The sequence below is a fragment of the Ursus americanus genome, chromosome 10 (genome assembly GCF_024610735.1).
Source record: "Ursus americanus isolate L20-20 chromosome 10, mUrsAme1.1.p, whole genome shotgun sequence".
Taxonomy (NCBI): Eukaryota; Metazoa; Chordata; class Mammalia; order Carnivora; family Ursidae; genus Ursus; species Ursus americanus.
The window spans coordinates 31,108,571-31,135,851 of record NC_142136.1 but is presented as its reverse complement, the minus strand read 5'-3'; the positions used below and the strand labels follow the sequence as shown (position 1 = coordinate 31,135,851).

The 27,281-nt window shown below is 35.7% G+C and overlaps 1 pseudogene; it reads left to right on the top strand.

The window, feature by feature from the left end:
- Positions 1-21,937: 21,937 nt before the first annotated feature.
- LOC123800990 (translocon-associated protein subunit alpha pseudogene) lies at positions 21,938-25,038 on the top strand (annotated as a pseudogene).
- The last annotated feature ends 2,243 nt before the right edge of the window (positions 25,039-27,281 follow it).

Here is a 27,281-nt window from a genome sequence, read left to right as displayed (position 1 = left end):
GGGGGCTACAGAGCCATTGGAAATTTATTATATATGGGGAAAGTGATCAAACAAACACATCAAAGATAATGGGAGCCAAGTTTTTCAGTATAAGAAAAGAGAGTTACAAATACAGAATGTGAAAAAGCTAGAATGAACTCTAGAGGGTTGAATCAAAATAGGTAGGATCAGGCCGGATTTTCTATAGCTAGCTAACTAGATAGAGACATAGTAAGAAACATACGTGTGTGTGTGTGTGTGTGTGTGTGTGTGTGTGTGTGTGTGTGTCTTTGTGTGTGTCTGTCTGTGTATGTCCATTGAGAGGGCCTGAGAACAGTGATATCCCAATAGCAAAGAGCACACCTAGTGCAAGATCTTGGTTTCTAAATACTGTTTCTCAATAAAGGAACCAGAGATCCTTGGAAAAATAGTTGATAACAAAGCTGAGGTAGGGAAAGTGAAGATGAATGTGTAACATTTTGTCCAGAAAGCAAAGATATGCTCATAGAATTATGGGGACATGTAAAAATGACACAGAGGCCCCTAGAAAATCTAGGAATATCTTAGCATAAAAAAATAATAATAGAATATAATCCATTAAATTAAATAGGAAACCATGAGTCCATATAGATATAAATAGATGAATGAAAAAATGTTTTGAAATTTAACGACAAATGGGATATTTACATACTTTCAAAGTACTTCTCCGCAAAACACTTATTAATTTCAAAGGTGTGCAGAAAGTAACTTCAGAATGGAGAAGCTTGACAGATAACACCTTTAGTCAAATGACGAAAGTGAGCAAAACTGTGCACCACCTGTATCACCAAATCTGATTATAATGAAACATCTGAGAGTGGCATTCTACGAAAGAGTGGTATTCTTTAATCTTCAAAAGTGTCAGGGTCACAAAAGAGAAAAATAAAATAAAATTTAATTTTAAAAAAAGAGGAGAAACTATTCCAGATTAAAGGAGACTAAATGGACATAACAAGCAAATGTCATGTGTGATTCTTAACCAGATCTCTTTTCTAAAAAGGCTATAATTAGCAATTCTGAAAAAACTTGAATGGGATCTGAGCATTAGATGGTAATATTAATCTTAATTTCTCAATTTTGATATTTATATTGTGGTTATGTGGAATAATCTTATTAACAGAAAATACATACTAAAGTATTTGAGGGTGTAATGCTCTATACTAGGAATGAAGAGAATATAATTTAATCCCTTCATTATTAAATATTAAATTCCACTTTCTACTACATTCCTCCTGTATATTGAATTTTCTTTATGTCCAGGGAAGTCCTATTACAGATATATTATGGAAAACTTCTCATCTAGACAAAATAATTTTCAGTCTTCATTTCTCATCAGGTTAATAGTAGTCTTCCTCCAAGTCTCTTTTTTAAGAAAAGAGATTAAGGAGAAAGAGATTATGGAGAAAAATTAAAATAATATAAAACATAAGTTAATCTTTTAAAAAAAATTTGGACAACAGTACTCTTTTGGCTTGTCTCTTAGAAATGCGTATTGTTTGGGTTAAACAGGTGATGGGGATTAAGAAGCATACTTGTGATGAGCACCAGGTGATGTATGGAATTGCTGAATCACTATATTGTACACCTGAAATGAATATAACACTATATGTTAACTAACTGGAATGAAAATAAAAACTCAAAAAAGTAAAAAAAAAAAAAAAAGCAAAATTATTGTCATACAAACCACACAGAACAGTTGTATCAAGCCAAGAGCTCCCCAACACCATCACTGTACACTGTGTTATATGTTCAGCTAAATCTGAGTATGGAGCCTCTAGTTGAAAGAACCTGAACTTCTGAGTTGGACACATCTAGATTTGAATTCTGGCTGTGTTATCATTGGACAAAATAAAAAAAAAAAAAAAAAACCTTAACTTACATTTCCTCCATTTGGAAAAATGACCAAAATGATATCCATCTCAAAAGGTTGTGATAAGAATTTAAAGAAATAATGTACCTATAAAAAAAAGAAATGTGCACAAAAATCTTCTTTAAATAGTTGCTACTACTATTATTGTTCTCTCCCAGGTATATAGAAAGTTCCTCAGTTAAATAGTTGCATTACTATTACTATATTCTCCCATCTTTTTCTAATATACCTGCCTGCTCTGAATAATTTTTAACTCTTTCTAGCTATATATTCATGAATAGTAAATTAATGAAAAACTTCTTTTTCAGCTGTCTTTAATTCTTTATGCCCATAATATTGCTCATTATAATGACATATTTCTGACAGATAGTCTCCTAGAGAAGATAAGATGGAGAAAATGAAGAGTTTTCCTGAGGATAGTTGGGAGAAAGGCAGGGCAAGCTTTGGCTTCTGGAAGATGACACCAAGGAGTTGATGTGTGGACTATCTGCTCTCACATCTGTTAAAAATTAATGCTGTGTGTATTTTATGTCATTGGAATAGATTATCTTCATTAATGGACATATTCAGATACATAGAAAATCAATGGCTTTAACAAGTTCTTGAGAAAGCATTAGTTGCAAATGTTGATATGTTGATGTGGATACTTTAGAAGAGTTCTAGATAGATGGAATTTAGGTTCCTTTTAACTTCTTGGCCAGAATTCCTTGTCACGGCGGACATGCTGATGCACTAGTCTTGTCATATGTCCCAACAGATTTGGGTAACTCTTCAATAAAGAGAATGAGCAATCTTGCCATTGAGGAAGCGAATTTTGCATAGTTACTAAAAGTATGGGCTTTGTCTTCAGATTAGCCTAGATTCAAATCTCATCTCTACCTCTTTACTATCTATATGATCAAGTAAGTCACCTGAGTACTGATTTCTTCATCAATAAAATAGACATAATGATAGCTAGCTCATGGGGGTAATGTGAGTGTGAAATGAGAGAACACATTACTGATGTACTTAGCACACTATCAGGCACATGGCCATCACTCAACACATTGCAGTAGTTCCAGTTGTTCTTTTAACTGTTCGTAGAAGACAACAGGATAAGTGGGGAATCAGTCATCTAGCCAGGTTTGAAATCCAGAAACCCATTTTATGGTAATTCTCAACCACAGGATCTTGAAATAGCAGGTAGATCATAAAGGTATAATACAATTTAATTAACACATCCATGGAATAGAGGAGAGAATCTAAGTCCCTAGATACTTTTAACTGGTACTCTAACCATTCAATATTATAAATAAAAAGCAACTGTTGTCTCTGCTCCTAAGATAAGAGTCTAAAGAATGTAAATGGCCAAAGGTATTTTTTAGGTGGACATACCTTTGGTATTTTGAATTCACAGATCTGGTACAGCTTCTTCAGCACTGAGACCCTAATTGAGTCTACAGACATTTTGTCTGGAAACTTTAAAAATTGGTTGGCTTGGTAACCAGGAAACGGTGATTATTTTGCAAACCTTAAGTCACGCTTTCAGGCAATGCCCATCTACAACAGTAATGGTTAGTGCACCAATCCCTAAAGCCTGAATACAAGACATAAACTAAAATGCCAGGCAATCGCCAAGGACTAGCAGCAGTGTGATCAACAGCCCCAGTTCTGGTAGATTTCCAGCCTTAATATTCTGAGCCTGTTGCAAAAACAGCAGCAAGAAATCTTTCACTGGGCATTCTAGGTCAGGTTCTGCTGAAAGGGTGATGATTAATGTAAATGTATCAGTCAAGGAAGTAAGTGCTTTATTTTGGCATCACTTCCGAAAAACATGGTAAGAGACTCAACAGAAACACGGAAAGAAAACATGGAATCGGAAACAACTTTGAATTTCTTCCTGAAAGAGTGGCCAATTGATGTTGCTCATCACATTTCAAGCCAGAGAAACTTTTTACTGGATAAAGGCAGTCACCATCTGGCTACCCTGGGCCACATCTCAGCCAGACCACCCGACGATGCAATAATCTTCTTGCCAAAACCTAAGTAACTAAGAACAAGTGTCCTCCTTAGCACCACAGAAGAGTTTAGAAATAATTAAAACTAGTGTTTTCTGTGTTACCTATAAGAGGTAATACTAATATGGAACTTCAGCATCATCCAATTATGGCAAGAGAGGGCAGAAACAACATTAACTTCTCTGGAGTTATCAACTTAATTTTGGAAATAATTCAACATAGATCAAGTGCAATGATGACTGACAATCTTACTTACCAAAGTGTATTTTATTCAATATTTCATTATTCCCTTTTATAGGTTTTATTTTAAAATTATTTTATTGTTCTATTTAATAAACATTTGCATAGCATTTACTTTGAAAGGCATTTCTAAGCCCTTTACAAATATTAGCTCATTTCCCCCTTTAATAACTTTAGGAAATAGATACCCTTATTAACTTCATTTTACATCTGAGGGTATTGGCAGTGGTGTAGTTTGAGTTTCTAAAAGAGTTTCTAAAATCAGTGAAATAAAAATAAAAAGACTCTAGATTTCTCTAAAAATTGACATTCTAAAATGCAAAAAAGTAAACAGCATACTTATCAGCATAAAACAAGCCCAAGAATCTGAGGACAAGAGTATAAAATACCCCATGAAAAGCCCTTATAATTCCAAGTCCTGTTTATTTTAATGGAATACTTTTCAACTAAAATTTGGTGAGGTAGATTCAAATGCCAATGGCTTTACACTCACTACTCATTTCCCCTTCTAGCATTCTTGCTCTCTCTCTCTCTCTCTTTTTCCTGTCTTTGTTTTCCTCTATGCCTTGCTTCTCTCAGACTTCCTCAAAGAAGTAATTATCAGAGGACTTTTCTCCCTCTGATAAACTGCAGGGGCTAATAAAGACATTGGTGAAGAGGGGTACAAAATATGAAAGGACTTACTTCAAAGGCATAGCACATCAAAGTGACTTGCCGGAAGCCAGGAGATGTTGCTGAACTAAGCTGGGGTAGTTCCTTCTCCCCTCACCTCCTTACTCAAACCACCACTCAGGGAAGACTCCACAAAAGAAGGTATTTCATAGCCCATGCCACCTGCCTCCCTCTGCACCAGCTGGGGAGAGTGACAGATGTATAACAGGTGTCACATCTTTTATTTTGATTAAGTAAATGCTCTCAATAGATATCACTGAATAATATTATCACCTAATTCTCTTGGGGTTTCTTTCTCTTTCTTGAAGTATTTGACAGTAGTTTTCAAATTAGGTAGCACAAATGCAAGAAGGATTTCTGCCAGTGTGGCCTAGTGTGTTAAGCGATGACACTAACGGATGAATCATCTGTGATGTCATCAAAAGTGTATCACTGGAGCTGTAACAACACATTTTATAGGAAAGGAAACAAATGAGCTAAAAAGAACCTACCATGCTACAAAACCAAATGAAGACTTTATCTTCAAAAATGGGCAGTGTTGACAATATAACAAATATTCAGATGGAAACTGAAAGTTTCTGATTGCCGCACCAATTATTTCAAACATATGGGCTTATGTTGTCACATAAATGAAGCATATGGATGCTTTTCTTTGTCACTTTCCATCCATATCTTAGCTATACTTATGCCATAATCTCAGAGTTGTTTGAGTCTTTCTTTCTCCTTAGTACCAAGGTCCATTACCTATTTCCCTTTGCATCCTCTCCACTTCCCAGCCCAAGCCCTGTCCACAAGAGGGATGAATAACACAGAAAATGCAAATGAAGACCTTTGTGTGCAACTCCTTCATGGCTTGAAGTTGATCTGGAAGTAATGTTCTGGCATGCATTGTCTAATTCCAGCAAGACAGCCCATTTTATGTCAAACTTCAGAGGATTTTTGCTAACAGTTTGCTTTGCATCTTATCTTTCTAAGAATGTGAATTGGAATTATAAGCAGCTGATGGCAACAAAAGTGTGTATTACTTTTTACTCAGTCTACCAACTACATGATTCCATAGTACAAACAAAGTAATAGGAAAGAATTTAGGGACAAAATATCCTCTCCATCTCTTGAAAGACTGAAACATATGACTGACTCATGCCCAATGTTATGTTTAAGGACTCAGAAAAATTCAACATTAGAATTTTAGTGCTGTCATCATTTTACACCTGCTGGTAAAACCCATGTTTTTCTAAACCTCCTATAGCTTTGGATTTGCAGGGCTATTGACAATAGAGATTTACTTTCTAATGTGTTCAAAAACTGTAATAAACCGCTATTGTCAGCTGAAAAGCACAGAACCTAGTGCAGAGACTGTTTCTTTTCCTTCGCTTAAGACCAAAAAAAAAAAAAAAAAAACACTAATCAAATTATACGGTCATGTCATTTGGCATAGAAAAAGCATTTGACAGAATCCAATACCACTCAAAATAGAAACTCTCAGTAAGTTAGGAATAGAGAGTTGTTAACCTCAACTTGATAAAGAACATCCACAAAAAAACCTACTGCTAATGTCATACTTAATGATGAAAGGCTGTATGCTTTCCCTGTAACATCAGCAAGGTAAGGATGTTTGACATCTACTCTCACCACTCTTATTCAATGTACTACTGAAAATTCTAGCCACTGCAACAAGGCAAAAAAATAAAAGGCATATAATTTGGAAAGAAAGAAATAAAACTGTCCCCCTTGCATGTAACATGGTTATCTACACAGAGAATCCCAAGAAATCCACAAAAATAATCCTAGAACTAACAAATGAGTTCAATAATGTCAAAAGATAACAAATCAACATAAAAAATCAATCACATTTCCACATACTAACAATAAGCATGCAGAAACCAAGATTAAAATCACAATCCTATTGATAATTGTTTTAAAGGAAATGAAATACTTAGGTATATTCAAAATATAGCGTGTACAGGATCTATATACTGAAAATTAGAAAATACTGATGAAATGAATCAATGTCCTAAATAAATGGGGAGACATACTGTCTTCATAAATTGGAAGACTCAACATGGTAAAGATATCAATTCTTCACCAATTGATCTATAGATTTAATGTAATACCTATCAAAATCCTATTGAGAATTTTTTGTAGGCATAGCAAGTTTCTTCAAAAATTCATATAGAAAGGCACAGGTCTTAGAATAGCTAAAACAACTTGACAACAAAGAACATAGTGGAAGAAATCACTCTGATATTAGTGCTTATTATATAGCTATAGTAATCAAGACAGCATAGTTAGTGGAGGGACAGAATCATAGGTCAATGGAAGAACATAGAGAACCCATAAATAGACTCACCCAAATATGCTCAACTGATTTTTAACAAAGGTACAGAAGTAATTCAGTGGAGGAAGAAGAGCCTGTTCAATAAATGGTGCTGAAAATGGTGCATTCATTCACAAAATGGCAATCTCAACATAAACTTTACTTCTTATAAAAAATTAACTCAGAATGGATCATAAACTTAACTCTGACCCATTGTACTTATGTAAATATAAAACTATAAAGCTTTTAGGGGGAAAAAAGAGAAAATCTTCAAGACTTAGGACAAGGCAAAGATTTCTTAAACTTGACAGCAAAACCACAATCTGTAAAAAGAAAATTGATAAATTGGAATTCATCAAACTAAGAAATGCTAACCATACAATAAAAGGTTGACAAATTCTACTACATAAAAATGAAGAATAATGACACATTGCAAAGCATCCTAAAGAAAGTGAAAAGATAAATCAAATACTAGAAGATATTTATACACATTAATATCCAAAATATATTAAGAACTAATTCAAATGAATTTAAGTCAGGCAACTCAAAATGAAATGGTCAAAACTATGAAGAGGTAATTTTATGGAAGAGAAAACACTAACAGCCCCATAAACTGAGAAAAAAGCCTAACTTCGTTAATAATAAGGGAAATGAACATGACACCACAATAAGATAGTATTTAACATTCATTAGATTGGGGAAAAGTTCTAAGACTGATACCAATAAGGCTTAGAGACAACATGAAGCAAAGGGTATTCTTACACACAGCTGATAAGGGTATGAATTAATACAGCCTCTTCAAAAATAAATTTGGCAGTTTAGTATAGATGAACATGTGCATACTCTCTGTCTCGCATTTCCTCTTTTGGGATTACACTTGGAAGAAATTCTTGCTCGTGTACATCCGAAGGTACTTCCATGAAAATCAGTAACAACAGTGTGTTTTACAGCTAATTTTTTTAATTAAAAAAACAGCTGCCATATCCATCTAAAAGAAAATGGATAAATAAATTTTGAAAAATGCAGTGGAATATGATATAATGATGAAAATGAAAAGACTACAAGCTATCACATGAAAGGATCCTAGAAACATAGTATCAAGTCAAAACATCAAACAGAAGACTGAACATAGCATGAAATCATTTTGAAAAAACTAAAAAACAAGAATTGCCTAGATATACTTACACATGTGATGAAACTAATAATCATTTTGAAAACACTAAAAACCAAGTAAAGAATTGCCTAGAGATACTTACATGTGATGAAACTAATTTTTTTTAAATTTTATTTGGATATAGTTAACACATGATGTTACATTAGTTTCAGGTGTACAACATAGTGATTCAACCTCTCTATATTTTATGTTATGCTTACCACAAGTGTAGCTACCATCTATCACCATACAATGTTATTATAATACCACTGTCTATATTCCTTATGCTGTACCTTTTATTCTAATGGCTTATTCCTCCCATAACTGGGAGCCTACTCCGCTTCCCTTTCACGTATTTTGTCCATCTCCCCATCTCTTTTCCCTTTAGCAACCATCAGTTTATCCTCTGTATTTATAGGTCTGATTCTGCTTTGTGTTTGTTTGTTTATTCATTTGTTTTGTTTTTTAGATTCCACACAGGAGTGAAATTATATGGTATTTGTCTTTCCCTTTCTGACTAAAATAAGGGAAAAGCAAAAGAGGAGAAAAGATCTGGAAGGAACACACAGGAAAGTTTGAAAAGCTTAGAAATGTCTTAGTTCTTAAATTGGGAATGGATTCAAAGTGTTTAGGTTATCTTGCTTTATAACCTTCATGTATCATGTATATGATCCTTCCTTATATGAATCAAATATTACAAAATCAAATTTCTAAAAAAGTAAAGGTTAAGGGAAAATTAAGAATAAAGAATAAAATGTAGACTTGCAATCTAAATTTCTCAGTAATCCTATCAGTAAAATGACCTTTAATTTAAGCACATACTTGAGTGGAAAGAACACTAGTTTTTGAGTTTAATAATATTTGGATATAAATATTGGCCCTGGGAATCCCAAGTATGTGGCCAGTGGTTTGGGCAAGAGCTACACATTCAGCTTCCTCCTCCATTAACAGAGAATAATTGCATCTACTTCATAAGCATACTGTAAAGTTGGATTGTGAAATAACCCAAGAACAGCTAACACAGGATCGCTCAGGAAGGATACAATGTGTTCAGTCCATGGTAGCTATAATTTTATTGATGATCTCTTACAAATTGGTTAATCCTTTGAGGCACCAAGCAGTTACCAGTCTCCAAATTGTGGGGAACATCTTACTTTCACCACCAGGAAGAAACGAAGAGTGGAGGAAGGTAGAAACTACCATTTCAGTAGAACATCTACTATTTGCCAGGTATGGTTTAGTCCTAAGAGTTCTACAGATATTCAAACATCAAATCCTCAGGCAATTACAATGAGGAAGGTTCTACCAACTGCATGATACAAATGAGAAAAGTGAGCTTAATTACCTTGCTGAAGATAATTCAGCTGGTCACTAGCAGACCCAGAATTAGACCTTAGTGGGCTCCCTTGTCCACATTCCAGGGCCTCTACTGGAAGGACAACTGCCAATAACCTTTCTCCTGATTTAACCCAAGTTTTCCCTTGCAACCTCACCCCCCAGCTCTTATTTTGGCCTTAGGGTCCTATATAATTCACAGACCATTTTCAGAGAACTGAAAGTTGGTGCCTTTGAGCTCTAATGAGTTCTTAAAGACTTCTGGATCAAGTTCCTCACTTCTCTCATTTTATAAAATTTGAATTAGCTTCTGTGACTCTTCCATGAGGAAGTGACTGAAAAATTCTAGCTGAGTTTTACAATATCTAAACCTTACAGTTTGTGTATATACCATAAGAATAATACACAAACAAGGTTATTACCATAAGGCAAACCTTAAATCTTATCACTAAAACTCAGCGAAGACCTTTGAACTCTAGTAGACATTTCACTGAGGAAGAGAATAGAGAATGAAAGCAAAGCAGTGTAACCGGTGGGAAAAGATGAGAAGGAAAACTTTGGAGGACTCCAAACTGAAACTGAGCCTGCTTCCCAATACTGCCAGTGGTGATTCTCACTCCATGTGATGTACATCCCCATCCTCGTCTCACTACTCAGAGCTCTCCACTATGTTCTAGTCACTGGCTTTCTGAAGGCCTGCACACTTTATGTTGCCCACAATTCCTTTAAGTCTGTCAATTTTCAAATGTTCCTCCCTGAGATGGTTTGTGGGTAGCTAACAAATCATATTGCTGAAGAGTGTAGACTTTGGAGTCAGAACACCTCAGTTCTATTTTTTATTAGGTAGACAATTTTGGTCATGTTATTTAAGTTTTCTGAGGTTCAGTTTCCTCATCTTAAAATGGATTTTAATAACAGCATCTGCCTCGTTAGATTGTTATGAGAATTAAATGAGGTAATGTAACACCTCCAAAGGGCATAGCCCAGGACCCTGGTACATTGTAAGTGCCAAACATTTATCACCAACATTGGCATCAGCATCAAATCGTGAGCTCCAAATTGCAGTAATGCTAATATATTGTATGCACTATAGGACCTTACGTGATGCTTGATGATATTAGTGATACAAGATGATAATGCTACAAGAACTAAGCAAATGGAGAAAATGCCTTAAGAGAATTTTTTTAAAAATATAATTGCAAAATAATTCACAATGGTTCTGTGCCTAATAAGAGCTATAGGCAAAGCCTGGCCCTCACCTTTTGTTTCTGTATATTATATCCTTCTCTTTTTCCTTTTTTTATTGCCTCAACTTGTAAAATAATTCACCTTACTATAGGAAGGATTCCAAATTACTTCACAGAAAATACGAATAATAGGGGAAGAAATAAGAAAAGGTGACACAACAGCATATTCTTTCATATTTTTACTTTGTTTGGTACCTTTCCCCCACCCCAAATATGATATAATTGTATGTCTAAAAAGATGTATTCTTGGTGATTTCAGGCTCTACAAGAGCACCAAAAAAACCCTCATGTTAATTTATGGCAGTTTATTTTACATCCATATGGGAAAGTTCATTTGGCTTGAACTTTTTCCAGACGCTGATGAGGCTGCTATTGATTTAGCACTCTCCTAGAATACAAACCCACAAAACACATAACAGGGGAAAAGCTAATTATGGTAATAAGAATCAAGCATGCATAATTCCATTAAAAATAGTCACCTCTCTTCGTATATCATGACTTTTTTTTTTTAACAACTCTTCTGTTCATTAGGAGAAAATTACCTTTTAGTGGTAAGTGGACTATAAATGCACTGTTTACACTGAAACTGGAAAAAAACAAAAACTAATGTCATATTTTGTGTCAGGATGATTATTGCTATTGGTGTTGCCTGACTGTATTACTTCAAAACAGTGTGTAATGAATGCTTAGTTTACACATGCTGAGTCACTGTCTGAGATTTCCTTGCAGAAGAACATTCCCCTCCTGGCCTTTGTGGGTAGACAGCTGAAGTGAGGCTCACTTAAGTTTCAAAAGTTATGTTACTGGCTTTTACTTTCTATAAGGAGCAAGAGTTTTCTAACTACTCAACTATTGGGACAAAAGTTTTGTGGGTTTTTTAAATTTCTCTAGGAATAAACCAGGAACCACAGGGCAAAATTCAAGGGGTTCTCAGGGTTTCAGAGGTTGATTAGACAGCCAGATTCATCTATTCCAAACTTCTAGCAACTGAAGAAATCCCCAAAGATAGATGCTTCCAGCAAGAAGTCCATTGCCTCAAAGGTAAGCTATTCTACATATGAGTATCCTGTTAGAAATTTCTTTGCTGGTCTGAAGAGCTCTGTCATCCTTATCTGTTGGAACAAGTTCTTCTATCCAAACATAGATTAAGACCAGGAAGACACAGAGCAATGATGTGAGAAAGATGGGAAAGTTAAACAAATTGAATAAATACCACAAGAGAGGTAGGGAATATTTATATGCTATAAAAATATGAAAAATTGTCTACATTTCTATTGTCAAAAAGACACAAATTAATAAAATAAATTGTCATTTTTATCTATCAAGCTGACAAATACTTTTGAAAAGTAATAAATGTTAGAGGGCTGGATAAATAAAGAGTAAAGAGTGGGAAATAGGATTGCCCATACAATGCCAACAGACTGTAAATTGTGACACATTTTCTACTGTGCATTTTTACAGTATCAAAAGCTTCAAAAATATATTTATTTTCTGACCCAAACTTCCATTTCTATTAATTTATTCTAAGGAAAAAATGTACATACGGATGTTCATTAAACTTATTTAAATATAAAATTAGAAATCATAAATACTGGGGTACCTGGATGGCTCAGTCGGTTCAGCATCTGTTTTCAGCTCAGGTCATGATCCCAGAGCCCTAGGATCAAGCCTGTGTAGGGGCATGGGGCAGGCTCCCTGCCCAGCAGGGAGTCTGCTTCTCCCTCTCCCTTTGCCCCCACCCCTGCTCATGCTCCTGCTCTCTCTCTCCTGCGCACATGCACGCAGGGGCACTCTCTCAAATTTTTTAAAAAGAAAAGAAATCATAAATATTGATAATATTTTTGTGACCTTGTTTAATTTAAGGGACTTTAAGGGGTTTTCAGGGTCCAGGGTGGTTTACACTGGATGCCTGAAGCTCTCCTGTCAGCTTCTCTTTTGTGGAAATCACTTTTTGGGGAATTAGTCAAAGCAGGTACAGAAAGTCACAAAAAAAGGAAGTAGGAAATCTTGAATTGCCATTCTGGATCATCCTCCTTCAAACTGGAATCTACATGAAACTCCGTCTTCACAATAGCAGCAACCCTAAACCAATGCCGCCTTCTTACTCATCAGAGTCATAATCATTTAAATCTTCATAAAGGTTGTCAAAATCAGTTTCCACAAAATAATTAAGTCACTTTACATATCATTGTTTCCTAAGTAGTTGAAATTCCCCCTTTAACATTTTAATGTGGCTTACTCTGCAATTTTAATAGGAGCATGCTACTATAGATAATTATGTTATCATTACCTTAAATTACATTAAAATTCTTATTACAAAATAAAATCTTAATGTTTACACTGTATCTTTATGTCTTTTACTTTTTCTTTGTTCATACGTTAACCTTTCAAAAATGATTTAGGAAAATCTTGTGATACTGTGTGGTTTCTTTACAATCTGTTAAGCAGGAAGTAGATGTTCATTGAATAGAACGTAGGTTGAAGATGTGTGGGAATTTGGAGTTGTGTATGACTGATTTGGGGTCAACTTAATTGATAGTACATAAATCCTCCTTTATTTTGGTTTGCTCATGGTAAATGATAGTATTCATGGTAGAAGTTATGCAATAATAAAATTTCTTACAGGAAGCACTTACTACTTAAATTACTGTATTACTTAATTTAAAAAAAAAGGATCTCAGATGAGAAAAATTGCTTGCTGAGTACAAAGAGCACAGTGTTCTTTCATTGAGCCACCTGTATGAATGAAAATGCCCACATATTACTTTAAAAGCAATGTTAATAAAATAGAGCTAAAAATCAATACAAGTAAAACTGAAGGGACTAGAAAATTGTGCTTCTGTAATAGTGACTAGATTTGTAATAACCTGGGGAAGGAAAAAAATAGGCATTTCTTTGGAGGAGGCAGGGAAGAAATATGACATAAGAGCCAGAGGCTATACTGAGCCAGTGAAATTGTCCATTATTTAAACTGCAGATGTGACACTCACATAAACTGGTATAGAAAGATGCATCTAAAGCAAGTGATGTGTGAGTGCATTTAGTGTACTCATGGAAGAGTACAGGTGTGCTCTGCCTTAGGAGAACATGGTACTAGAAATTCTACCTCTGAGAGAAGACAAATTCAAGTCTAAGTACATTGAGACTATAATTTGAACCCTATTTATATATTACTAACAACTTGGCAGAAATTTGGGGGAATTAAGATTCTTGAGGTAGAAAAGAAGGAAAAGATAGCAAGGGAAAGGAAAAGAAAATGAGACAAGAAGATGAAGAGGAGAGCAAATGCAGTGGAAGGGGGAGATGAAGAAGGAAAAAGGAAAAAGTGAAGAGTGTGGAAAAGGAGAGGTATCTAGGAGATAGGTAAAAGAGGTAAGATCCAATGTTGCCAAAATACTGAGAATATATTCATGGAAATCTCCAAAAAAGTCTTCCTGCTTCCAGACAAAATTGTAAAATAGATGACATTGGTCTTTATCATGCCCACTCTTAGCCTATACTTCAGTGATCATATTTTTTGAAAAGGGCCTGATAATAAAAGTTTTTAGCTTTAGCAACTACTCAACTCTGCTGTTGTGGCATGAAAGCAACCATAGAGATTGTGTAAGCAAATAGGTATGGTTATGTTCCAATAAAACTTTATTTACAAAAACAAGCAATAGGCCATATTTGCCCAACCAGCCCACAGTGTTCCATTCTTACTATATTGTTTTGCTTCCTCTAACACTTTCCACTAACTATTGTCCCATCATTCAATGCACACTGACTCTCCATAATTTACAATTATGCTCCCTGTCTTTAAACTTGCCTCCCCATTTGTCACTTAATATTAATTCTTTCTGTATATTTCAGGTAACATCTAGCTACCATAATTACATGTCCCTGCTTAGAAACTCACAAGAGGAAGACGACAGTCTTGAGAGCACCACAAGATCCTTCCATCACTATTGAATGAATCCCAATTAAACCGCATTCAGCTCCTATCCAACATCTACATCATTCTTTGTTCAATCATTCAAGACTTGAGTACTTGTTATGTGTTTCACCCTATAAACAAAGATAATTTTTAAAAATTAATTCTTGACCTCAAGTGATTCAGTCCACTACCAGTAGAGATTACTTACATGCCCATCACCTTCTTATATCCAGCCCACCCCATCAAGTCATTAGTAAGCAATTAGCAACTTCAATAGTGGCAAAATCAAACTGGAATAAGGAGGCCAGAAGTAGTGAAAATTAATGGAGAACATGCTCGAGGGCCAAAAACTTGGTGATATAGCAATTATTCCTCCTGATAGAAATTTTATTTCTAGTCAATCACAAGGACATGTTGGGTAGCAGGCACCAAAAATGCTCTGTCCCAATGAGGGAGAAGAAAACAAAACCAATTTATCAGATAAAAGACTGTCTTTACTCCTTCTTTAAGTTTATATCATTTTGTAAAGAACTTCATGACAGAAATGCTTCATGATTACCAATCCTTGATACCAAAACTAAATTAAAATTTTTATTACAACAAATAAGATTCAAGAGTCTGCTTATGGTTATGGAACATTATAGTATATCAGATTGATTTTCCTGCCTGTACCAACTAGAAAAGCTGGACAGCATATAAGAACATCTGCTTTAGGCAGCAAATGGCTACCATGGTAGCATGACAAGCATGGAGGTACACATTCCAAACTCCATTCAAGAGAGAACATGCTGCAAAGACTGCACTTAGCTAACAGCCGCCACACTTCAGGACATGCTGAGGCACTCATGCTGAGGCCATGTACTCTCCAGGCTGCTCTTGCCCAACAGGGAACTCTTCTAATGAGCGGTCTACTCTCCAGCTCCTTATCAGCCTAGCTGGGCCTAGCTAAGAGCTGCACTAGCCTGAGGATCTTCCTGTCTAGTCCTCCTGTTTCCTTCCTCCTCAGCTCTCACAGGCATCAGGTCTGCATTTCAGTGTCTCTGCCTACTCCTGCTCTCTCTACCCTATGATTCACATTTACCAACCTCAAAAATGATGACACTTTCTCAGTAGTGCAGCCATATTCCACAGGAGGCTAACAAATGGTATTTTAATCAAATACTTTGCTTTGGAATATAACCAACAGCTTATATAAACATAGCAAAATGCTTCCTACCATGTGAACTTTTGGAGTGTTTTGCCAAGCAAAATGGCTGCAGTTTTCTATTAGTGGAGAAGTTGTTCCTGAATGGAAATGCATAATTTAGGTTTAATAAGACTTTTCAACATAAGCTATACATACAAATGTGTATTTTCTCCTTCCCTTGTGTTTACAGCATGAGATAAGCTGTAGACCAATTTTATGTAGCTATTTTATATGCAAATAAGAGGTTACTTTTACGTGTCTTCAGTTTTATAGGAGACAGGCAAGAGAATTTCAAATAATGCAGTTTTCCACTATAGTCAGAGAATTGACTTTTATATTTTCTGTTTTCTGTGGACATCTTTATCTCTTGACAGCTGATGAAAAATGTTTAAACACTGAAGGCTTCAGACATCAATACAATTTTATAAACAATTTTATTATTTCAGGTTAAATGAGCTCATTTTGGCTTTTTGAGCATGAGTTGAGATGGTCAGTTGACCTCTTCCTCCATCAAAAGCAAGAATCATCTTCTGTATGAATAATTTCCCAGGCTCCCCACATGGAGGTAAATCAGGTCAATGATGTCACCTGCCTTTGTCCTCATAGAATGGGGAAGAAGAGTTAATTTATTGGCTGGCATCAGTTGCCACAAAAGAAATTGAGAAGAGGATTCTGACATGAACAGATTACAGATTCCATAAGTGGAGCTTCATTTTTGGCAAGATGGATAGATTTGGAAGGACCCATAGACCTAACAGAGCTAATACAGACAGCATGCTGTTGATCCAATGATTCTCCAGCAGGAACAAAATCTGCCTTGGCCAGTAGTACATTGAAGGAGCCAACAGTCATTAGACAGAGGCTCAAGTAAGCAGGTGGTTTCTGTCAATGGATGTCCTAGAGTGGACAAAACAGAATGTGGAGGAGGAGAAGGAAATAGGTATATGACAGGTAGAGATTTGGGAAGGGAGTCTTAATGCATATGGTATGGGCAGAGGGAGCAGAAACAAGAGTTCAGCAAGACTTCAGTCCTGAGATGACTGAACAGAAGTCAGTACCTGAAATCAAGAGGAAAAGAAGTTCTAAGTAGGGCTTGTTCACCAGGATTGAGCAAAATCTACTTACTAGAGTCTCCTTACTATATCAAGTGCCACAGCAGAACTACCAGCAATTCTTTTGATATGCTCAGTACTCGGAACTCTTCAAATCCCCCCCCGAAGAGTACCAGGTCTGATGGAGGGAAGGTGGCCAGGAGAACTGCTGGAATTCACACCTGCGACTCTGGGGGCTTCTGTAACAGGAAGCCAGACAGAATGGATAGAGGGAGGGGCTATGAGGGATTGGAAGAGAACGGGTCCTGATGAAACTCGGTATCATCATCTGAAAATAGAAAATAATGTCAACTTCTAGAATTGTTGAAATGGTTGAATGCCAGGTGGTTAGCTCACAGAACTTCAAGGTTGTAAGTAAACCAGCCCTTTCAGTTACCCAGAGAATCATACAATGACCAAGGACATTCCCTTAACTTGGGAGTTTTTAACAGGTTATGAACAGTGTGGCAATTATAGTTAACATACATTGAGTATTTATTATGGGCCAATCACTGTCTTGGTTCTTTACATCTATTATCCCATTTAAGCCTCTTAACCCTATGAGGTGGGAAGCAGTATCAACTCCATCTTACAAATACATGAAAACCAAAGAACAGAGAAGTGAAGTGACTTGTCCATTAGCAAGTAGCAGTAGCAGGATTTGAACAGAGACTCAGGAGCCCCCACTAATAGTTCAGTTACACATAGCATCATACTTCTACTGGGGGAGGGAGGGCAGGGATAGAGAAAACTATGTAAAAGCAAGAATTGGTCCGTTTAGTACCTATTTAGAATACAAGTGGTAGACCATAATGAGACATGTAGAAAAAGTAGTCAAACTGTGGCAGCACATTTGTAACATAATTTTTCCAGTGATCATTTCCCTATGTCCCTGCCATGGAGCTATGTTAGGACAGCCATGGCAGGAGCAGGCTTTATGGCCAGAGCCTTTATTACCAGCATGAGCAATGGTGCTGTAATGACCAACATCATTTCTGGGTTGTGGTCCTCTGTGGTACACAGAAACAAGCAGTAACTGCATCATTTTCCCTCTGATTTCTAAATTCCAGAATGATAGAAGTCTACATACTAGATCATCATGTAACCTATCAACAAAAACTTTAAATATCAACTTATGCCCCTAAGGATCTGGAAGATTTAATATAGTTTGTAAAGGCATCCACTCAAAAGGGCTTTCAATGATAATTCACCAAAAATAAAATAAAAGTGGAAGAATCTTTTAAACAGCAGCCTGACACCTATGATAAATCCACAGTGTACTTAATATGTTTTGATGTATTTTTTTTACTTTTATTTAAGCAATTTATGTTCATTTTAGATAGCATAGAATAACATCATTTAAAAATCACCTGAGATATTACTACCAGAGATGATCATTAAAAATATGTTATTGTTAAGCCTTCCAGAATTCTGTCCTAGTCATTTAACATTTAGTAAAAATATAAATATATTTGTCACACTATATATCCTACTGTGTAACTGCCTCTCTCATTTAGCTATATTATGAATACTTTCCCAAGTCTTACATAAAATGACATTTTTTATGACTACATATTTTTATTTTGCTTTATGGGTACCCATAATTTATTTTGTCAAGCCCCCATTGTTGGGTATTTATGTTACTTCCAATTCTTATTTATTTATAAGACTGCTTCCTACACTTAGCAAATCAACATTTAATCTATTACATAGAAATATTGTTCTCCAGTTTCTAGTTTTCCTTTAAACTTTATAGTAGCTTGCATTCAAAAGTGTATTTTTAATTTTAATGTAGAAGTGTATGAACATTTCAACTGTGAATTCTGCCTTTAGTGCCATGCTGAGAAAACCTTTCTTTCAAGAATGATGAATACCCCTCCTAAACTGTGATATGTATATATTCATGCGTGTTTTCCTCTAACACTTTTATGGCTTCATTATTTTTCATTTAATATGTTTTTGAAAGAATAGATACTAATATAATCCTGGAAAATCACATATCAAAAACTTCCAGATAGCTTGCTTTGTAAAAGAATATTGAGATGACTCTGCTTCGCAGGAGAAAGGGGCCCTGTATATTACAAAAACTCAAAGTAGAAGACATTGGAGAAGTGAAGTAAATGATTTGATTACATTTCTATAAAAGCTGATAAGACTGTGCTATAAAGACAAGGAGACATTATCTTCTGTGTAGATACCCAGGCCAGGCTACCTGTGATTAACAAGCATATCCATTCCCTGCTCCATTTATAAGGACTCTTTTCTGAAGATGCTATACCTTCCCACCAGCTTATTCTAATTCCAAATGGACTGCCTCCATGACTTTATCTATTTCTTCAGAGAACATGAGAGATATTTTTACATCAGAGAGTACACTGGTCAAAAAGAAAGAATATACCATGGCTGCTACTCCTAATAATAGTACTACATTTTCAAACCATGTAATTTGACTACAGAGATTTTTTTAAAATAGCAGCTAAGAAATTTGACATGTAATGTGCAAATTGCAAAACCTTGACAAGACTCTACATGCCTTTTCTTTCCCTGATATTATTTCTAAATTATTTTTTAGGATCCTACAATGCCTCTACAATTAAACTTTAATAACCTGAAAATCTATTCATTATTCCATGGCCACCTTTAATACATCAGCCAGTGATATCACTAACTTTCCTGTTTAAGAGGTTTTTCCCCTTGGAAGAATCTGTTCATTACAATAGTTAACAACTACTCAGTTAGCAAAGAGCCCTAAGACAAGGCATGGGACAAGTTAATGGTGTAACAAATCAGTCGTTAAGCTAAATGGTCAGTTTGCACAGTAGAGTATTATTGCTTTATTGAATCCAACTTAAAGATTTACAGAAGTTACATTTTATTCCAGGTACAAGATGCACAAATGAAATACAGAGGGGTGCAGTTTTGTTTTACGCTGCTTTCATTAAGAACCCAATTGCATGGCAAAATCAGTTAGTATATATCTCGTTCCATGTGACAGCCAATTTTCCACTGAGATTGGAAACTCCTGGAGCCTTTTAATCCTTGTTCCTACACTGGGAGTACAAGAGTGGGAGTTACAACATGTTTTTAAATTGTTTAAAGTAAGGTGTCAATGGTAACAAAGGCTTATCCCTGACTCCTGAGCAATGGAACGGCTCCAGATGGATGGGGCATGGCTTGAACTCTAGGTCTACTCTGATGATGAAATCTGTCTGGGACATACTTACTGGCCCAACATACTAAGGTGGTTTTTTTCCAATGAATTTCTTTTTAGAGAAATTATGTGGTGTTATAAACATAGCTGCACCAAATAAGCTATGACACAGTCAACTTGACCACATAAAGGTTCAAAGCCAATAGCATCATCATTCATTTAACAAATATCTTTTGTATCCCTAATACATGCCAAGTACTTGCAAAGACCTAGGGATCTAGTAGGTACCAATCCTCATGGGGTTTATATTCCTTTGGAGAAGGCAGCATTCAAAAGCAAATAATTTTACATTAATACATTATTGTGTTAAACAGGATACATTAAGTACATAAAACATTATACAGGACATATACATTAAACAGGATAAAATACATTATACACATACATTAAACAGAATAATTTTGCAAGTAATGAGTGTTATAAAGAAAAAATATGTCCAGGAAGAGTGCTGAAAGGAAGTCAACTGCTCCTGTAAGGAGTGGAAATTATGTTATTTGGAGGACTGCAGACAATCAATCAATCAGGGGTGCATAAGTAAAAAGAAAGATAAATAAGTATTTCACTGAACACTTATAAAGCACCCTTTTTTTTAAATATTTTTAAAATTATATTATGTTAGTCACCATACAGTACATCCCAGGTTTTTGATGTAAAGTTCGATGAGTCATTAGTTGCGTATAACACCCAGTGCACCATGCAATACGTGCCCTCCTTACTACCCATCACCAGCCTATCCCATTCCCCCACCCACCTCCCCTCTGAAGCCCTCAGTTTGTTTCTCAGATATAAAGCACCCTTTTACATGCTTTCAATGGCCTGTCTGCTGCTTTTAGTTTCTCTGAGTAAACGTTTCTCTTCAGAACAGAAGAGCTACAGCAAAAGATTAAAGCTTAGAGTTAGGGATAGTGCATGGTCAAGATTCCTGCTCAGTGCCCAGCACTACGTACATAATGCTTTTTATAGCAGTAACAACAATGACGAGAAGGTCAAATAGCTGAGGTTTTGGAATAATTGCTTGGTTCAGATCCATAAAAAGCTATTAAATCAGTCCTCCAGAGAATAACATGTTTTGTTATTCTATAAGGGCATAAGTGTAAAAGTTCTCCAGCTTACAGACTAATTCTGGACCTCAGCTTACTATCACCTAATATACTTATGTTCTACAGTTGCAAACCACAAACTCACTTTTAATGTCTTTAGTGGGAATAAAATACCACAAAATAAACTGTTAGACTTTGTGTGTGCATGTAATAACATCTCACAATCCTCACTTTCCAGACTGAGTACTTATGAGCCAACAACAAAAAAGAAGAGATTTTTCACAAAGCCTGTGTTTGAAAGTATACATATCATTTGAAACGCTTTAAAAATGAATTCTTTCAGTAAGAGTTATCTCATTTTCATATTGGGGTTGGCAAGGTAAACCCTTGCTTTGACAATAAAAAGACTATTTATGAAAGACTAATGACATCATGTGTAGCTCACATGATATGGTATATTTGCATAAATGTAAATGACATTATTTTAGGATCCTTTGTTTCTTGCTCTACTGGTGATCTTCCCAAATACAGACTGACAGTGTTCCTATACTAATTAATCCATTTATTAAAACAAGCATAATACAGCAAAACCTACTGTCCTTTCCTCATGGAACTCATTGAAAATTAAATGACAATTCCCTGTCATGGTTTTTAGTTCTCCTGGCCTTAGCAGAGGAAGCAAGGTGTATCAGTCAGGAACCCAGCAGGAAACAAGTGGCACTGTCTCAAAGGTAACTCAACAGAATGTGAGGAATGGGACTTCGTACATTGGTTGGGGCAGGTTAAGGGAGACCAAGGGGGATGGTGCAGCAACCTAGAACTGACAACAGCAAGAACAGTTTCCACTATGCCTACAATGGCAAGGGGAGTGTGTTAGTTCCCCATTGCTGCTGAAAAAATTTATCACAAATTTCGTGACTTAAAACAACAGAGATTTGTCTCTTATAGTTCTGGAGGCCAAAAGTCCAAAATCAGTCTTACTGAGCTAAAATCAAGGTGTTAGCTGGCAGAGCCACTCTCCCTCAGGAGGCAGTACAGAAGAATCTATTTTCTTGTCTTTTTCAGTATCTCTATCTGCATTCCTTGCATTCCTAGGCTTGTAGTCCCTTCATCTTCTAAGCTAACAGTGTAGCATTTACTCCTTCTGACTTTGCTTCTATCACATTTTATTTTGTTTTTGTTTTTGTTTTCCATATCTGTATGTAGTCAAATCTCCTATATCCTCCTCTTTAAGAATGTTTTTAACTAGAGGACCCTAGGTGGCTCAGTCAGTTAAGCGTTGAATCATTGGTTTCGACCGAGGTCATGATCTCTGGGTCATGAGATCAAGCCCTTGTCAGGCTCTGTGTTCAGCAGGGGAGTCTGCTTGAGAGTCTCTCCCTCACCTTCTACCACTCCCTCCCTCCATATATATATATATATATACACACACATATATATATAATTTTAATGGAATAATATGTATATAATGGAATACTATTTAGCCATAAAATAGAATGAAATTTTGTCATTTGCAATGACATGGATGGAGCTAGAGAGTATTATGCTAAGTAAACTAAATCAGTCAGAGAAAGACAAATACCATATGATTTTACTCATAATGTGGAATTTAAGAAACAAAACAAAGAGAAAAAAAGAGAGAGACAAACCAAGAAAAAGACTCTTAACTATAGAAAACAAACTAATGGTTACCAGAGGGGAGGTGGGAGGGAGATGGGGGAAATAGGCAATGGAGATTAAGGAGTGCACTTGTTGTGATGAGCGTAGGGTGATGTATGGAAGTGTTGAATCACTATATTGTACACATGAAGCTAATACAACAAACACTGTATGTTAATTATACTGGAATTAAAATTTAAAAACTTAACTAAAAAGAGAAACAAAAAGATGTATTTGTTTTAATTGGGTGGGAAGAATCCAATACATCTTACCTTGGTTTGCATTAATGGTGTCATAAAAGTCAACATTGTGTTTGGAGCCTCCTCTTTTTCTCTAGAGATACTTAAGCTGTAATTGAGGCAGATGGAACTAAGGAAGGCAAAACTTGCTTCCATTTGATATTCCATTGACTTTACGGCCAGGAATCAACTTGCTTATGTCAGAGACCAAATTAGTGTCACATCTAGGCCAAAGTCTCTGCAGGGAATTCAGTCTATGCTCTCAACAGTTTGAAACTCAGGATGCGTGGCCTTGGTGGTCTGTATTTCACTGGCCATGATATTAAGATCCAAAGAGTGCCAATCCCTTGAGCTTATCCCTATCACAAAAACTTTGTGATAATAAGGTGTCTAACAAATGAATTATATATTAACATTTGGAAGAAAAATCATTGCAGTTTCTTATGAACAGTAGGAACTGTAAAGATTACTTCACTCCCACTTTAGAAGTTATTAAAAAATATTTTTTTAATAAAAGAGTACATAAATGTAACTTAAAACTCTACCAAAACAAAATGGTTGGAATATAAATGATTTGGTCTATGGGTACAAAAGACATGTTATTTAATCAGTAGAGTCCCAAATGACCCTGATTTTTATTCCTTCCAAGCTGATCATAGTGTAACTCCTTTTTTAAAAAAAGATTTTATTTATTTATTTTGAGAGAGAGAAACAATACAAGCTGGGCAAAGGGCAGAGGGGAGGAAGAGGAAGAGGGAAAGAATCCCAAGGAGACTCCACCCCAAGCATGAAGCCCCACCTCATAACCCTGAGATCATGATCTGAGTGGAGATCGTGTCAGTCACTTAACCAACTGAACTACCTAGGCGCCCCATAGTTTAACTCTTACACAGAAAATTATAACCCCAAAGCCTAGATGAAGTATAATGCTGCTAACCTTGACAGAACCCCAAAACCACGGACATGGAATGGACACTCAACTGGCCACACAGTGAGGCTCTTCTCTCACCTTCTTCTATCACTCTTGGTAGGCTTGTGTACCACTCTCTTGCTTGGAGAGGAGCCTGGAAAGTAGTTGTCAGTGGTGCAATATCATAGAGTGTATGCAGAACAAGTGAAAGATTCAATAATAAAAATGAGGAAGCTGAGGGTTAAAAGAGATGAAGCCACAGACTTGTCAGAAGGAAGAAGATGTATTTAGGGAACCTAAAGACTCAACAAAGGCAGATGCAACTACCATATTTATAAAAGGAGAAAAGAGACTGGCATTGTGAAGTTCCTTATAGACTTGATACACAGGGCACAGAACTTTTGTTTTTAATGAGATGTTTAGTTTCATTATCCTCAGGATCACCAGTTTTATATCCAGAATATCACAATCCTTCATCTAAACACTGTAGGGCCATTTTAGAGACAGGCAATTGTGAGTCCCCTTCATTCCTCTTTTAGAGTCCATGGGTGGGTGACCCTGTAATTTACTCATAAATCTAACGTCAAAAGATTTGAATGGCAATGTATTCCAAGATGCTACCTTTGATCAAACAGTTAAAATTAATGAAAGAGAATAGGTTAGATGAAGAAACAATCTTTACATATGTTTCTTGCTGGTTTTGAGCTACTAGCTATTGGACTTTATCAATTCCTATAATCTAGAAATCAAAAGAGATTCATACAGAAAATAGAAATGGATACATCAAACCAGTGTGATGCTAATGGGAATTCATTCCTCATAAACCTCGAATCAAATTGATAAAGCTACAACCAGAAGTTTCCCCAGAATACAGGCACAGAAGAAATCAATGGGATCTGATGAGCAAATGGTCTTTTGTGCAACAATTCAGACTTAACTGTCCCAGTATTTTTCAGTGTGGAGGGAATTAACACAGAGAAGCAGTATCACCATAGAAGGCAACTGCAACAGATGTGTGGACTGAGCAATCAGAGTCAATGGTCATAATGATGCTGAAAATGTACCACATTCACTTCTGCAAAGTCACAAATTTGCTTTTCTAAAACCACCAGAATTGGTGTGTGTGATGTACGTAAACAGTTGGTCTCATCAGAATCATTATTGTACCACCTGAAGCATACCTTTAGAATACTAAATATAGCACCTGTGTCTCTTCTTTACAGTTTCTAATATTTTTCTCCCAAAATACAATATGCATTTGCCCAATATGATGGTAGATTTCATGCCTCGAATTGTATGAAAGAAAACAATCTGTGTCTTCCCAAATCGTTTCAAATCCACATTGAGGGCACAGATTAGCCTGTTGTTGTTTTACACAGTATTCTAAAGACACAAGTAAAGATTTTTAGCATTTTTAAAAATGCTATTTTCTTTTCTTGTTCTTTAACATGCACATTGAGAGACCCTCCCAATGGTTCAAGAAATTTGGGGACCTTCCAGTGAAAAAATTGTGAAGCATGAAAATTTCTACTGACTTTGCTACATAAACCTCACCCATATTTTTTAACAAAAACTAAATAGTACCACACACACACACACACACACACACACACACACACACAAACACACACACACGGTGAACAAACTTTGGGTTAAGGGGAAACCACTGACTTAGGTAAGAACAGTTTATAAATGATCCACAATTAAATAAACATTGATTAATGAACTATTTTTAAGTTCCAAAAAGTACTTAGTTTTCCCAAATTCTTAAATACATAGTTATATTTTATAGCACTTATTGTAGAAGCTAAATCAATAGGTAATTTCACTGAAAAAAAAAAAATCTCAGGGACATACTTCCAAATCAAAAGCTGTCCTTTCCCTCTCCAAACGTCTCCCAAGTAGGACACATGGGGCACAGACAGACAGGAAGGAGTGTCTCATATGAAGTCATCTCGAAGACTTTTGGTCCAAGATAACAATCTAAATCCACATCTTTAATTCTAGCCCCTCTACAAATTATCCCATTTAAATATCTAAAGAAATATGATTAGCAATTATCTCTGGAAATTAGGTAAGAGTGCCACCCACATTCTAGAACATTTTAAGGACTTTCCATAAGATATAATGAAGATTAAATAAGATTTACCAAACTATAACCACTAGAGGCAATGAAAAAAGCTGTCTAAGGAGTACTTGAAAGAATTTTCCAATGTAACTTAATAAAACCCCCTCCCCACTCCTCAACTCAAAAAAGCAGAGAAGGAGGGCTATAAGCTCCTAGAAGGGATAAATAATTTAATCAGTCACACTAATACTCAGGAAGTGGCCAGATTCCAGAATTCATAAGGATCCTGCTGAACATCCCTGACTTCCACGTGGCATGAGCAAAACAGTGAGTTGAGCAAGCGGGGGACATTACCATTCCTTAATATGACCGTTTTTGCCTATTGGAGAAGGCAGTTACCCACAAGAGTGGGAGGAAGGGCCCTCAACTGATAAGAGATACAGGGAGAAATTCTGCCTTTGTGCTTCTACCTTCATAGGCCATCTGATTGTTCTGCCTAAATACCAACAGACTTCTTATTTATCCTTAAAACCCAAAAATGTCAACAACCTTTATCTAAATGTAAGTTAAGCTTCATTATTCTGCTTTATATTTGAATCTTCAGCATTGTTTTTAATTTCTTTGACAATTTCTATTTCATTTCTCCTGTTCACTCATATAAATTTTATTATATGCATAGTTGATATATATTCCTCATGTCTCTTTTCTTGAATTTTCATGTACTGGTTCATGAATTTTGTAGACATTTTTTAGTATAACTTTTAATAAAGCAATTTGTCATTGGATGGAATCTACAATTCACTGTTGCCCTTTTAATTAGACAAACACACTAAGAAATCTTTCTTGGTCTTACACTGCTCTTTGTTATGTCATCAGCTATAATTTTAGGAGAGCAATGTCTTCTTAAATCTCACTAAGAAAATTAAAGTATTATAAATGTTTATTCTCATTTCGTTATTTATAAATGATCATTTATCCAAATTTTATCAGACCCCTATGTTTTAAGTTATAAAATCTGCATTTGCCTCTTGGTTTTTCTCTGTTTGATCATCCTTACCAGCAAGAGTTCATGTAACGGAAAATGGGAAATGAGATTTGCTGACTTTTACTTC